This window comes from Tasmannia lanceolata, unplaced genomic scaffold, assembly GCF_043159265.1.
Source record: "Tasmannia lanceolata isolate RefF3 unplaced genomic scaffold, GAP_Taslan_0.1 ptg000020l, whole genome shotgun sequence".
Taxonomy (NCBI): domain Eukaryota; kingdom Viridiplantae; phylum Streptophyta; class Magnoliopsida; order Canellales; family Winteraceae; genus Tasmannia; species Tasmannia lanceolata.
The window spans coordinates 26,512,308-26,527,873 of record NW_027518697.1 but is presented as its reverse complement, the minus strand read 5'-3'; the positions used below and the strand labels follow the sequence as shown (position 1 = coordinate 26,527,873).

Below are 15,566 nucleotides of genomic sequence, written 5' to 3'. Positions count from 1 at the left end.
TGGGTTGTCTTAAGTATTGAGATTTGCCGGCGGCGGTATTGCATGAGTTGGCATAGGATTATTGATAACGTTTGGCCTCTGTTAAAATGCCAATTTTTTCTCATCAATCAACTTCTGGATCACATACTTCAAGGCTATGCATCGATCAGTGACGTGGCCCGGGCCCTGATGGTAATTGCAGTGCTCATGTGCTCTCCAAGTTCGGGGTAAAGGATTGGGAGGTGGTCTAATGGGAGGCAAAACGATGTGCCCTGAGGCTAAACAATCTTGTAAGATTTTAGAAGGTGGAACAGGTAGAGGATCAAAATCCTTCTTTGGTTGCTGCTGGGGTGCGACCATGGGTTAATCATAATCCATGACTATAGGGTTCTGAGGTCTCGGCAGTTGAGGATTGGCACGAGAGACACTGCCAACCTCTTTGACCTGTGCAGGTGCAGGCTTCTTAAAATCTCGGATATTAGGATTGCTTCGGTTATACACCCCTTGTGACATTGCTTCTTCAATTTGTGTGCCAGCATTAATGAGGCGCTCGAAGTCGGGATAGTACTGTAGAGACATGTGATAATAGAGCTGAGGGGACAAGTTTTTGAGTATCATCTGAACTTGCTTCTGTCAATCATCTGTGCTGCCAACCCCCTCCATCTTTTCACAAATGTCAAGAAAGACTCCCTTGAATCTTGTTTGGTCTTTTCCAAGTCTTTCTTAGTGATCTTTGCCCCGTTATTGTACTTGAATTGCTTCACAAACTGTTCAGCAATGTCTTTCCATGTCCTATAGCGGGTCTTGTCCAATCCAAAAACCCACCTCCTAGCTATCTTAGTTAAAGAAACCGGAAAAAGCTGTGCCATTTGTTCAGGAGATAAGTTTTGAGGTTGGCACATGATAGTGAACACCTGGAGATGGGAAGTAGGGCACCTCGTGCCATCATATTTGTCAAAGTCTGGCATCTGAAAATTCTTCGGAAGCCAGATTTTCAGGAAGAGTGTGAGATCATTTTGTAGACACCCCATTTTGTTTTGTTTTAATCAACAAATAAATTAGTGTGTTAAATCCATGTGAGAACCCCCTCTATCATTGATTTATATGTTTTAGGTCATTAATATCTTGATCTGACTTTACGGATCATCAATCGGGACAAAATAAGCTAGGGTCACTTCATAGCCCGGACCCTGATTCCATTCCGAGACCCGATTTCCGTAAATCGTTAGATCAATGGCAGATCATGACCTGGGTCTAACCATCCAAAACCACCTAACCTCTCCTCTCATCCTAACCATTCAAACCTCACCTAACCTCACCTAACCTCTCCTCCCATCATAACCATCCAAACCTCACCTAACCTCACCTAACCTCACCTAACATCACCTAACCTCACCTAACCTTACCTAACCTCACCTAACCTCACCTAACCTCCTATCCCATTCTCCTATAAATACCCTCTCATCTCACCAAAGAAAAGGAAAAAAAAAAAGAAAAGAGGAGAGAACCCCTCTCTTAGAAAATTCAAGCCCTCTCTCTAGACCAAATCCCTCTTCTCCATAAGTTTGCATGGAATATCGTCTACAAAAAGGTATGTCTTTTGGAATTTTATTTTCTTTTCTATATTTGTAGGATTGAGTGTTGTTTTGCGTATATTTTGGTTGATGTCATGTTTAATTTTGTACTAGTTTGGCCTTGGTCATGTTCTCACTTATGCTAAATATAATTAATGTGTTAGGGTCATTAGAACCTATTTGCAATGGGATGTTGAAATCATTGGCTTGTTAGGGAATTTAGATTTCTTTTGGGAAAACAATTCATTAAAAATTTTGAACATTTACAAGAAAGAAAACTTGAATTTTACATGAATTATCAAAACCCATTTAATTTGGCTTACAAAACCTCCATCTTTCAATTGATAACAACAGCCCCCACTCCAATTTGATAACAACAGCCCCCACTCAATCTCAAGAACCCAATATCCATACCCCACCTTGCCAAGTAGATAAAAACAACCCCTTTTTCAAACATCCCATTTGAATCTAATCTCAGGCCCATTCAAGCCATTTTTCATATTCACCGTCTTTTAATCACTAAAAAAATAAGAACTATCAAAAGAAAACATGGGGGTGCCAATATCATTCCCGTCATAGTGCTAGCTGTTAGACTTTAAACAGATTTTTCGACCTCTAAACAACAGAATCGTGGGAAATGGTTAACTACAAAGTCGTAGATATTTTCGTGCCGTTTCCAACGAGTATTCGTGCTAGATCAGACAGCGAGCGGTTAAAAAGTTAAGTCCAAAATGGTTGCGGCACACCTTTAGGCATTTCCAGTTTAATGTTGCTGTCCTTTTGTTTGCAACACAAATTCGAACCTCTAAATCACAGATTTACAAACAATGGAGAACTACAAAGTTGTAGCCCTATAAAAGATCTTTCCAACGCATGTTTGTACGTTGAATTTGGCCAAGCGGTTAAAGAGTTACGACAGTTTTAGTGGGCTGCATTTGTCAGATCTTTTAATGGTCAATGGTTTGTCGAATTTGTGCAATTGTCAAAACTTGGTTGTGTTAACGTCATTTTCCAAACCAAAATCGAAAGACATTAATCTAAAGTACATCCAACCTAAAATTAACAAAACTAAAATTCACCCATTTAAAATCCACTGATAAAAATCCGTTAAAAGCCATTAACCAAAAGACCACTAAAAATTTCAAATGAAACTAAAACCTTCTAAATAAACAACTTTAAAAGCTACCAAACACACTAAATACCTTCAGATAATAAAAGCTTCAAGAAAACTCTAAAAGTTTCCACAAACCCAAAAGAATTCGAGATTCCCAAGAGCCGGTGGATTCAAAATTCCTTTAGGAACCCTTAGAGCCCAATTTAGGAACACTGGTGTCGTGTCGTGTCGTGTCCTAAGTTTTAGGGAGTCTTAGGTTTTAGGGAGTCCTAGAGTCAGGAGTCCGGCCTCATCACGGACGCTTGCTATGTATAGCAACCGTGCCATAGGTCTAGTTACACTAGTCACCCAATCTTTCCCTAGGACAAGCCTAGTAAACTAGGATGTAAGGCAAACCTGCATTAGTCTAAGGGACCATTTGCATTTAGATGAGAATCATATAGCATCTTAGATGAAATCCTAAGATAATAAAATCTTCAACTTGAATTAAATAACTTCTCCTAAAACTGTTGAAACAGTCAATCCCGTCTAGGTCGGTGTCTTAGTTGAGTTAGGCATATGTAACTTAGCTTAGGTGCACCGAACTACGTCGACTCTGATCCCAGTGAGGCTTGGGTACGTAGGCAGCTTGGATGTCTGATGGCATACCACCCGCGAGTCGGCACCACAAACAAATTGTGGTGTTTTGTATATTAATTTTCTTGTAAATGCTTAATCAAATCACTTAGGACTTTCCATGAAATTAGAATTTTAGGAGAACTTTCACTTAGATTGAATCCAGACAAATTAATAAATCAAGATACACATTTAGGATTCACATTGAAATTAGATCATAGGATGCATGTCACTTAGTTCGCACATTAACATAGAGTTGAATGAGCCATTTAAAATAAATTTAAAAGAGTTAGCTTTTGGAATCGAAGACCGATTATCGGGCAAGAATGGTGCATGTGGTGGATAACTCCCCATACCTTCCATTCTCGTAACCAGGTAGCGAGTCTAGATTTCTGGTTAATTACGGGTCCTAGATCCCACATCTAGGTGGCGACTCTGTCAGTCTCTTTCGTGTGGAATTCGGATTGCCTTAGTGATCCCAAGTTCACAGGAAAGATTAATTCAAATCAATAATAAAATGCACACGCCAATCGCGTGGATACGAGAGACCAAGAGAGAGAGAGCGGCGGCTCGCGCCCCACACCCCTCTCGCGGGATCAGGGTACCACAGTTTGGCGACTCTGCTGGGGACCACCTAACTTCATTAAAATTTCAAAAGATAATTCATTTGAATTTAATTTAACTGGCTCATAAAAACTCTATACTTGTTAGATTAGTTTGTCTTGTTTTATTTTCTCATCACATTTTACTCGAACTTAACCTTACAAAACCTGAGGGCATCATAGATTGCGCAAACATATTGCACACACTTACATCACTTGCATCTAAACTCTTGCATCTCACGTGCACACACGTCCTATTTTAGGAACCCGGAGTGTTATCTAGCATGGTTGACTGGGATTTCATCACCTGGTGCCTCTGTGCTAGAGAAGCATTCCACCCTTAGCCTAGTACCTTTATGGTACGTAAACGGATCTCTTGTTCACGTACTGATACGCCGGACACTGGTACAGTATATCGAACAGGGATTCGCGCTAAGGGAACTCTTGGCCTTACCCCTAGATTAACCCACACATGCATGTAGTATACGAACACATGTGCATCATGTGTGTGAGCCTAGTTTAGGATATCCTACCCATTGGTGTCTAGATTAGGCCGTGGTCCATCTTCAAATGGTCACGATCGGTCCTTAGATACACGAACAAAGTCATGAGTCGAGATTCTCTCTCCACTCCGATAGATTAGGATTAGGGTTGATGCCTTCAGGTAACACTGATAAAATGTGAAAAAAAATAAAAAATAAATTTCCCTTTGGGTTAGGATATAAATCCCATAATTTTCAAAGATCTCATAGGATTAGTCATTCATGATCTATCCGTTGAAAGCAATCTTATGCTATCTCATCTAATCTTTTGATCGTGCGTCTTTCGTTCTTCTGTCATACGATTCGATCGTATCTTCATGCCATCCCCTAACTGGCAGATGCAGAATCTCACAATCTTTCGATTATGCGTTCTCATGATCTGATCATGCCTGGTCCAGATAATCCAATCTTGCTTGTACCCCTGGTCTGTTCCTCCTCTAGGGGCTACCTTTTTCAAGATTATTTTGCTAAGTCCTTCAGAGTTCACTCTCAGAATCATTGAGCTAGGGGCATTTCCCTATGCGAATCAGTCATCATTGTCCAAAATTGAAAGTATCAGCCATGATGATGTTCAGAACGAACCAGCCTTCGCCGAGCCTTCAACGCCAAACAGTTGCAGCAGTTAAAGTTTTAGTCACTTACTATTTTATGTTGAGTCAGTCATCATGGTCAGTATAATTGTTGAGTCCGGTCTTACAGTTAAAGGTCAATGCCTAGTCCAGGCAAGTTATCTTCTGTTTCCCTTTCTTATTTAGAGTTGTGAATCCTGAGCATGTTCAGGATAGGTCGTCTGATGTAATAGCTTTTGTTTAAATAAAATTTCAGTCAGTTCCAAAAAGTTCACTTGTGTCTGTTCTTAAGTGTGCTTCTGATCTTAAAATAAGACTCCCTCTTCAAATGAGGACAAAATTGACGAAACTCCACTTGAGTCACAGCAATTACTTGAACGAGAGGAGGAGCGCCAATCCCAACCTTTCAAAGATGAAATTGAAATGATAAACACTGGCACTGAAACTTTGATTCAGTGAATGCCGATTGAAAATACATTACCCTCTAAAGAGTGTGAAGAATTGATAAAATTATTTCAAGAATAAGAAGATTGTCTAGAAAAGCTACAACCGATACCAGGGGCAAGACATAGATGGAAAGCTCAAAGAAAATGAAGAAAGTGAGAAGATATATGCTATACAAGGGGCATAGAGTGGAAACAACTTTCATATTTCCAATCAATGACCTTGGTTCTCAAATTCATAAAGCCAACAAATTCAAGATGAAAAGTTCAAAAGCAAACAATGAAAAGTGATCATCAGATATCGAGAGTACGAATCCATAGATGGAGGATGTCAAAGAACAAGTTTCGCTCTATGAAAGTCAAAAGCACGTATTAGAATCTTGAAAGAAGAAGATCCATTATCTCTTACCTGGAAATGCCGTCAAACTCCGCGAAAAAAAAAAAAAAACAAAAGAGAAAAAAAAATAATCAGTACCAGAGGGACTCTAGTAACCTAGATCGATTCCCAATCTGAACATCGAAAGGCCTCCTTTGGCCGATTAAATCCCAAAATCAAAACCCAATGTCAAAAGAATACCGATTTGCAAACCCTTCGAGCCTAAATCAAATTTTCTTGAAAACCCATCAAACTTGGGGCATTCCCCCGAACTACGCGAGACCTGATCCCTATACTGGGGTACGTAGGCAACTCGGTTGAACCGAGTTCGGTCGATTCAAAAAGGAAAAGAAATTCAATCCTTTCAAAAAAAAAAAGAGAGGGACAAGTTCCAAAAGAAGAGAAGTTAATTGTTCCAGAAAGAAAAGAAAAAAGGAAAAAAAATCAAACAATTTATCTTCAAACTAGGGGCATTCGCCCTGAACTACACACGACCTGATTCCTACCTTGGGATATGTAGGCGACCTGTTCACAGGTTCGGTCGAAATCTTTGTTGAGCCTTAAGCCATTCTTTGAAAAGCCCTATCCTACCTATAAAAGTCCTTCTGGTGTTCAGAACTAATGAGCTAGGTCCTGAGATACAATAAAAAAATGAAATGATGATGAATAAGAAAAATAACGGAGTTTGAAGATCTGCTAGACTGAAAACCTGAAAGGGCGGTCTAGGCAAAATTTAAGATCATTCCCTTGCTAAGTTGAAAACCCGAAAGGGCGGCTTAGGCAAAAGCTAAGGGGATAGCCTGCTGGATCGAAAACCTAGAAAGGTGGTTCAGGCAAAAGTTAAGGCTAGCGCGGTCCGCCAAGTTAAAAACCCTGAAGAGGTGACTTGGTCACGGTAAGAGAATCAGTATAAGAAGGCAACAGCCGGTATCAAGACTGAAGATCAACTGAAGTTCAAGCAAATTCAAGTGATATCCTCAAAACTGGGGGCATTGAAGCTAAGCAATCTTAGGGGTCGTAATTAAATTCTTGAGGCATTACTGTTTCGAGGAAGAAGTCCGGTGTTTACCAATTGAAAAACTATTCCTTGAAAGGATAGACTTACCAAACAAAACATTAACTAAGTCAGAAGCATCACTATGTTTGTCAGTATAGTCAGTCAATCTTTATTATTCTAAGTTCACTCCTTCAGGGCTGCTCAATCCTTTGAGTAGTGCCTTTCATCTAAGTTTTCTCTTTAGAAAGAGTCAATTGTCGTTCCTATGTCCAAATGATGTAACTGTCTTGGTGAAGGAGGCCAGGCCTAGGCAGCTCCCTGCAATTATACCTGAAAGAGCTCGAGAATTTAGTCAAACAACTTCATTTCAAAGAAGATCAGCTCAGAAAAATTCAGAAGTAGAAACATCAGAAAGCCCAGCTTCCGTAAAAAGATCATACCCCAGGAAGGCACCTTAAGCTTGGAAGAACCTCAGATGCAATGGTGGTTGAGCCAATTTCTCAGAAAGATGAACCATTCAAATTCATAATTCCCTTCCGGTTAGTTATCCTGGTCAAGAAATGTTTATCTAAACACTTGTCAAGAAGCAGATCCCGCTTTTCCATGTTAATATCCAAGAGAGTCGTTGTTCTAAATTACCAATCTCAAATGTCTTGTTCAAGGTTTCAGTTATCAAAATCCCCAGAAGACAAGACCAGCAGTCTCTTTGAGAAAAATCTTGTTGAAGTTTCATAAAAATGTTCCTAATCCATTCTTGCTAGTAATGGTTCTTCGTTCCAAAGGTTTGCCGTTTCATCATTCGTCAAAGTCCTAGTTTCCAACATCTTTGTCGGGCACGATCCATAATATCCCCGATTTCATTGAGTTCAAAAAAATAAAAAATTCATCAAATCCAATCTTACGTCAAATTCAAGTTCATGGAAAATCTCTAAATTCTTCGAGCCCGTTTGTGAACGGTACCTCTTTTCTCGAGCCCATTTGCAAATGGCCTCGTCTTCTCCTTGAGCCCGTTTGTGAACGGTGCCTCATCTCTCGAGTCCATTTGTGAATGGTTTCGTCTTCTCCTTGAGCCCATTTGTGAACGGTGCCTCATTTTCTGAGTTCATTTATGAATGGTCTCATGTCCTCCTTGAGCCCGTTTGTGGACGGTGCCTCATTTCTCAAAAAATCAAAAATTCATCAAATCCAATCCCCAATTCAAAAAATCCAATCCTACGTCAAATTCAAATTCATAAAAATCTCTAAATTTTTCATTGTTGAATTCATCAATCAAAGCTATCTTGTGTCGTCGAGCCCGTTTGTGAACGGTGCCTCATTTCTCGAGCCCATTTGTGAATGGTCTCGTCTTCTCCTTGAGCCCGTTTGCGGACGGTACCTCATTTCCCAAAAATAAAAATTCATCAAATCCAATCCCCGATTCAAACAAATCCAATCTTACGTCAAATTCAAGTTCATGAAAAATCTCATGTCCTCTTTGAGCCCTTCTGTGAAAGGTGCCTCATTTCTCGAGGCCGTTTGTGAATGGTCTCGTCTTCTCCTTGAGCCCGTTTGCGGACGGTACCTCATTTCCCAAAAATAAAAAATTCATCAAAACCAATCCCCGATTCAAACAAACCCAATCTTACGTCAAATTCAAGTTCATGAAAAATCTCATGCCCTCTTTGAGCCCGTTTGTGAACGGTGCCTCTTTTCTCGAGGCCATTTGGGGATGGTCTCGTCTTCTCCTTGAACCCGTTTGTGAACATGTTTCTCATTCTCTGAGTCCATTTGTGAATGGTCTCATGTCCTCTTTGAGCCCGTTTGTGAACGGTGCCTCTTTTCTCGAGGCCATTTGTGAATGGTCTCATCTTCTCCTTGAGCCCGTTTGCGGACGGTACCTCATTTTCCAAAAATAAAAAAATTTATCAAATCCAAATCCTTAATTAAAAAATAAAAATAAAAATCCATTCCTACGTCAAATTCAAGTTCATAAAAAAATCCCTAAATTCTTCGAGCCCGTTTGTGAACGGTGCCTCATTTCTCGAGTCCATTTGTGAATAGTCTCGTCTTCTCTTCGAACCCGTTTGTGAACAGGTGTCTCATTCTCTGAGTCCATTTGTGAATGGTCTCATCTTCTCCTTGAGCCCGTTTGTGAACGGTGCCTCATTTTCTGAGTCCATTTGTGAATGGTCTCGTGTCCTCTTTGAGCCCGTTTGTGAACGGTGCCTCATTTCTCGAGTCCATTTGTGAATGGTCTTGTCTTCTCCTTGAGCCCGTTTGTGAACGGTGCCTCATTTCTCGAATCCATTTGTGAATGGTCTCGTCTTCTCCTTGAGCCTGTTTGTGAATGGTGCCTCATTTCTCGAGTCCATTTGTGAATGGTCTTGTCTTATCCTTGAGCCCGTTTGTGAATGGTGCCTCTTTTCTCGAATCCATTTGTGAATGGTATCGTCCTCCTTGAGCCCGTTTGTGAACGGTGCCTCATTTCTCGAGTCCATTTGTGAATGGTCTTGTCTTCTCCTTGAGCCCGTTTGTGAACGGTGCCTCTTTTCTCGAATCCATTTGTGAATGGTCTTGTCTTCTCATTGAGCCCGTTTGTGAACGGTGCCTCATTTCTTGAGTCCATTTGTGAATGGTCTTGTCTTCTCCTTGAGCCCGTTTGTGAACGGTGCCTCATTTCTCGAGTCCATCTGTGAATGGTTTTCTATCCTCCTTGAGGCCGTTTGTGAACGGTGCCTCATTATCCAAGTCCATTTGGGAATGCTTCTTATCCTCGTTGAACCCGCTTGTGAGCGGCGTCTCATCTCCTTCTAAAAACTGTTTGAGAGCGATCTTTGTCCTTTCCCTTCAGAATCCATTCGAAAATGATATCTCATTCTCTAATTGCCCGTTTGTGAACGGCGCCGCATCGAGTTTTTATTATTATTCAAGTTCTAGGGTTTCATCTAAGGTTTTGCATTATGTTAAGGTGCGTTGTATCTAGAGAGTCCTTTGTCGATTAAAACTACGCAAAATGGTTCTGTCATTTTTAACTTTGGTATTCAATGACTACGTCATCTCTACCAAAGAGGGGCATCTGTAGACACCCCATTTTGTTTTGTTTTAATCAACAAATAAATTAGTGTGTTAAATCCATGTGAGAACCCCCTCTATCATTGATTTATATGTTTTAGGTCATTAATATCTTGATCTGACTTTACGGATCATCAATCGGGACAAAATAAGCTAGGGTCACTTCATAGCCCGGACCCTGATTCCATTCCGAGACCCGATTTCCGTAAATCGTTAGATCAATGGCAGATCATGACCTGGGTCTAACCATCCAAAACCACCTAACCTCTCCTCTCATCCTAACCATTCAAACCTCACCTAACCTCACCTAACCTCTCCTCCCATCATAACCATCCAAACCTCACCTAACCTCACCTAACCTCACCTAACATCACCTAACCTCACCTAACCTTACCTAACCTCACCTAACCTCACCTAACCTCCTATCCCATTCTCCTATAAATACCCTCTCATCTCACCAAAGAAAAGGAAAAAAAAAAAGAAAAGAGGAGAGAACCCCTCTCTTAGAAAATTCAAGCCCTCTCTCTAGACCAAATCCCTCTTCTCCATAAGTTTGCATGGAATATCGTCTACAAAAAGGTATGTCTTTTGGAATTTTATTTTCTTTTCTATATTTGTAGGATTGAGTGTTGTTTTGCGTATATTTTGGTTGATGTCATGTTTAATTTTGTACTAGTTTGGCCTTGGTCATGTTCTCACTTATGCTAAATATAATTAATGTGTTAGGGTCATTAGAACCTATTTGCAATGGGATGTTGAAATCATTGGCTTGTTAGGGAATTTAGATTTCTTTTGGGAAAACAATTCATTAAAAATTTTGAACATTTACAAGAAAGAAAACTTGAATTTTACATGAATTATCAAAACCCATTTAATTTGGCTTACAAAACCTCCATCTTTCAATTGATAACAACAGCCCCCACTCCAATTTGATAACAACAGCCCCCACTCAATCTCAAGAACCCAATATCCATACCCCACCTTGCCAAGTAGATAAAAACAACCCCTTTTTCAAACATCCCATTTGAATCTAATCTCAGGCCCATTCAAGCCATTTTTCATATTCACCGTCTTTTAATCACTAAAAAAATAAGAACTATCAAAAGAAAACATGGGGGTGCCAATATCATTCCCGTCATAGTGCTAGCTGTTAGACTTTAAACAGATTTTTCGACCTCTAAACAACAGAATCGTGGGAAATGGTTAACTACAAAGTCGTAGATATTTTCGTGCCGTTTCCAACGAGTATTCGTGCTAGATCAGACAGCGAGCGGTTAAAAAGTTAAGTCCAAAATGGTTGCGGCACACCTTTAGGCATTTCCAGTTTAATGTTGCTGTCCTTTTGTTTGCAACACAAATTCGAACCTCTAAATCACAGATTTACAAACAATGGAGAACTACAAAGTTGTAGCCCTATAAAAGATCTTTCCAACGCATGTTTGTACGTTGAATTTGGCCAAGCGGTTAAAGAGTTACGACAGTTTTAGTGGGCTGCATTTGTCAGATCTTTTAATGGTCAATGGTTTGTCGAATTTGTGCAATTGTCAAAACTTGGTTGTGTTAACGTCATTTTCCAAACCAAAATCGAAAGACATTAATCTAAAGTACATCCAACCTAAAATTAACAAAACTAAAATTCACCCATTTAAAATCCACTGATAAAAATCCGTTAAAAGCCATTAACCAAAAGACCACTAAAAATTTCAAATGAAACTAAAACCTTCTAAATAAACAACTTTAAAAGCTACCAAACACACTAAATACCTTCAGATAATAAAAGCTTCAAGAAAACTCTAAAAGTTTCCACAAACCCAAAAGAATTCGAGATTCCCAAGAGCCGGTGGATTCAAAATTCCTTTAGGAACCCTTAGAGCCCAATTTAGGAACACTGGTGTCGTGTCGTGTCGTGTCCTAAGTTTTAGGGAGTCTTAGGTTTTAGGGAGTCCTAGAGTCAGGAGTCCGGCCTCATCACGGACGCTTGCTATGTATAGCAACCGTGCCATAGGTCTAGTTACACTAGTCACCCAATCTTTCCCTAGGACAAGCCTAGTAAACTAGGATGTAAGGCAAACCTGCATTAGTCTAAGGGACCATTTGCATTTAGATGAGAATCATATAGCATCTTAGATGAAATCCTAAGATAATAAAATCTTCAACTTGAATTAAATAACTTCTCCTAAAACTGTTGAAACAGTCAATCCCGTCTAGGTCGGTGTCTTAGTTGAGTTAGGCATATGTAACTTAGCTTAGGTGCACCGAACTACGTCGACTCTGATCCCAGTGAGGCTTGGGTACGTAGGCAGCTTGGATGTCTGATGGCATACCACCCGCGAGTCGGCACCACAAACAAATTGTGGTGTTTTGTATATTAATTTTCTTGTAAATGCTTAATCAAATCACTTAGGACTTTCCATGAAATTAGAATTTTAGGAGAACTTTCACTTAGATTGAATCCAGACAAATTAATAAATCAAGATACACATTTAGGATTCACATTGAAATTAGATCATAGGATGCATGTCACTTAGTTCGCACATTAACATAGAGTTGAATGAGCCATTTAAAATAAATTTAAAAGAGTTAGCTTTTGGAATCGAAGACCGATTATCGGGCAAGAATGGTGCATGTGGTGGATAACTCCCCATACCTTCCATTCTCGTAACCAGGTAGCGAGTCTAGATTTCTGGTTAATTACGGGTCCTAGATCCCACATCTAGGTGGCGACTCTGTCAGTCTCTTTCGTGTGGAATTCGGATTGCCTTAGTGATCCCAAGTTCACAGGAAAGATTAATTCAAATCAATAATAAAATGCACACGCCAATCGCGTGGATACGAGAGACCAAGAGAGAGAGAGCGGCGGCTCGCGCCCCACACCCCTCTCGCGGGATCAGGGTACCACACATTTAAGTTAAAGGCTCCTTACTCTTGAATCTGCATATTATCAACCCTCTTAGTTAGTTGTTCCAACTTTTCCATAACCGACTTATCAACTGGCAATGAGACCGGATTGTAGTTCTCTTCACCATATTGTTCTTCATCAGTAACATCAAATGGGCCATGAGGAATGGGAATCACCATAGGCTTAGGATGAAGCTCTAACATGACAGGGTTCATGGGTTCTTTGCCCTTTGAAGGTGAAGGAAATGATGAACTAAACTTTTCGGCGAATTGGGCTTTAAGAAACTGATTATCTTCTTTGATTCCTTTAATTTTCAAGGAGTGCGGCCATCAAAACTTCAAGGTTATTGGCCTGAGGGTTCTCAACGTGTTCTGCCATGGGTGTAGATGGAGAAGCTTCCAAAGGAGATGGGGGAGGTGACTTCCTTACCAGACGAGAGTCTATTCGAACCCAAGTTGCTTGAGCGGGATCATGGTGACTGCTCCTGACATGGAAACAATAAGTACAAGGTATAAGATTGAGATTCAACATGTATTTCTTCTCAATGATTAGAAATGACTGTAGCCTTTGCAAGCAATGGGATGACAGAATGAATCTTGAAATGAGCAAGGTATGACAATTGCGACATGATAGTAAAGGGGAATGCCACTAGTCTAAGGACTATGAAAATGAACACTCAATTATTAAGAGAGAAGATTTGAATAATGCTCTTAGTGCAAAGTAACATAATCCTATACTAGGAATGCAATGAGCTCGAACTCGGGTGTCATGGAATAGACTTTCTTAACTAGAATGAGACCAATGAGTTCTTCTAATACAGCCTTAGGTATGAGAGACAAATAGACAGACAATTGAGAGAAAATGATAACCGTGACAATGATCCGAACAAAGACTGATGAGGTAATGGACCGATGAAATGGGCTTTCTAAACCTCAAGATAATGAATATTAAGCAAGGGAAATTTAGAAGATGAAACTAATGAAAGCAACGAGATCAGATTTAATGGGATCATGAATATGGAGACAAAATCACCGTTCTTGATAGATGAATCATAAATGAAGAATGATACAATTAAGATGATATCGTACATAAGGGATAATCTAAGAAGATAACATATGAGATCTTGGAAAATGATGAGATTTATATCCTAATCTCAAAGGGGAAGTTTTTTAATTTTTTTACATTTTATGCAATGTAACCTGAAGGCATCAGGTCCTAACCCTGGTCTAGCGGAGTGGAGAGAGGATCTCGACTCATGACTTGTTTGTGTACCTAAAACTGATCGCAACCATTGGAAGATGAATTACGGCTTAATCTAGACAAAAATGGGTAGGATATCCTAAACTAGGCTCACACACGTGATGCACGTGTGTTCATATACTATATGCATGTGTGAGGTGATGGGGTATAAAAATAGCAGCCTATTAGCTGCCGACACGTGGCCAGAGGATGGCCCACCGCAGACCCCGCGTCAGCAGGGGTAGTTTGGTAGTTACAGCAGAGTAGGTGAGCTCGAACCTATAGCTGGCCGACACCTGTCCTGGAGTAATAACTCCCCAACTACCCCAGTTTTCCCTCTATAAAAGGGCTTCCAAAGCTCATAAAAAGGGTATGCAATAACTTCTCACCCACCACTCTTAAACTCGCTCTGCACTCCTGCTCATACTGACTTGAGTGTCGAAGGGTCTGTCCGGAGTAACACTCTGGGTTGGTCATTCTGACCTCGTTTGCTCTTTACGCACGACTCAGCTACTCAGCTCCCTCACCTCGGCTTCTCGGGTCCTCCAGCTCGGCTCTTACGTCACTGTCATATCTGTTACCGATTTTAGGCCTAACAGATTGGCGCCATCCGTGGGGCCGCAAACTAAAAGCTATTCGAATCCCCTTACAAAATGGCAGGACGAAGGACTGCTCGAGTACCAATTGCACGGACTGCCCGCGCAGTGCTACCTCGCAGGACCCGGAGTGAACGAATCGCCTCACAAGTGGTGGCTACTTCCGCTACAGCCGAACAGAGCCCGGCTCGTTCGGACCATCTCAATCCTACACCAACTCCGGATCAAGTGCAAGCTCTCTTTCAACAGATGACGGCCCTTGTCGGTCAGTACCAGCAACTACTCCAGGCGCCTCCCCAACCTCCTCCAGAGGCTTCGCAACCTGTCCAAGAAAGGTCGCGCGCTTATAGGGGAGAGTCAGCGCGCCACGATGAAGACCGGACTCACCACTCCACCAGGTGAGTCCATCACTCCAGAACAAGGCACGCCCACACAGGACCTCACAACCGCCGGAGATCGCGGTCCCGTTCTGCATGAAAGCATCGAGCCCAAGAGGACCTCGCGCTGCAGGAAAAACTCCGGCCTCATCGTAGGAGTCCGGAAAGTCAGTCCGGCTTTGCGGCGAGCCAATCGGTGGAGAGAAGTAGGTCACCAGACAGTAGAGCTGATCCGATGCTACAGAGGATGGAAGAAATGGACCACCGAATAGAAGAGCTGGCAAAGGATCAGAGCCGGCCCGCTTCGAGGGCGTTCTCAAGCAGAACGCTGTTCATCGACAATGTCATGGGTGCCCCAGCGCCCAGAGGATTTAAAATGCCAACTGTCCCGCATTACGACGGGACCACTGACCCTGTGGACCACTTGGAGACGTTCAGGACAATGATGCTCCTCCACGATGCGTCAGACGGCTTCCTTTGTAGAGCCTTCCCGACCACACTGACTGGTGTGGCAAGGGACTGGTACTCAAGGATCAAACCGAACTCCATCAGCAACTTCGATGACTTCGGGGAGGATCTGGTCCGCCACTTCA

The 15,566-nt window shown here is 41.3% G+C and overlaps 1 long non-coding RNA gene across 1 annotated transcript; it reads left to right on the top strand.

Annotated features, from left to right (window-relative positions):
- The first annotated feature begins 1,129 nt into the window (after positions 1–1,129).
- Positions 1,130–5,264, top strand: LOC143854584 (uncharacterized). The gene is made up of 2 exons (XR_013237550.1): positions 1,130–1,570; positions 4,765–5,264. It is a non-coding gene; the product is annotated as an uncharacterized LOC143854584 (long non-coding RNA).
- The last annotated feature ends 10,302 nt before the right edge of the window (positions 5,265–15,566 follow it).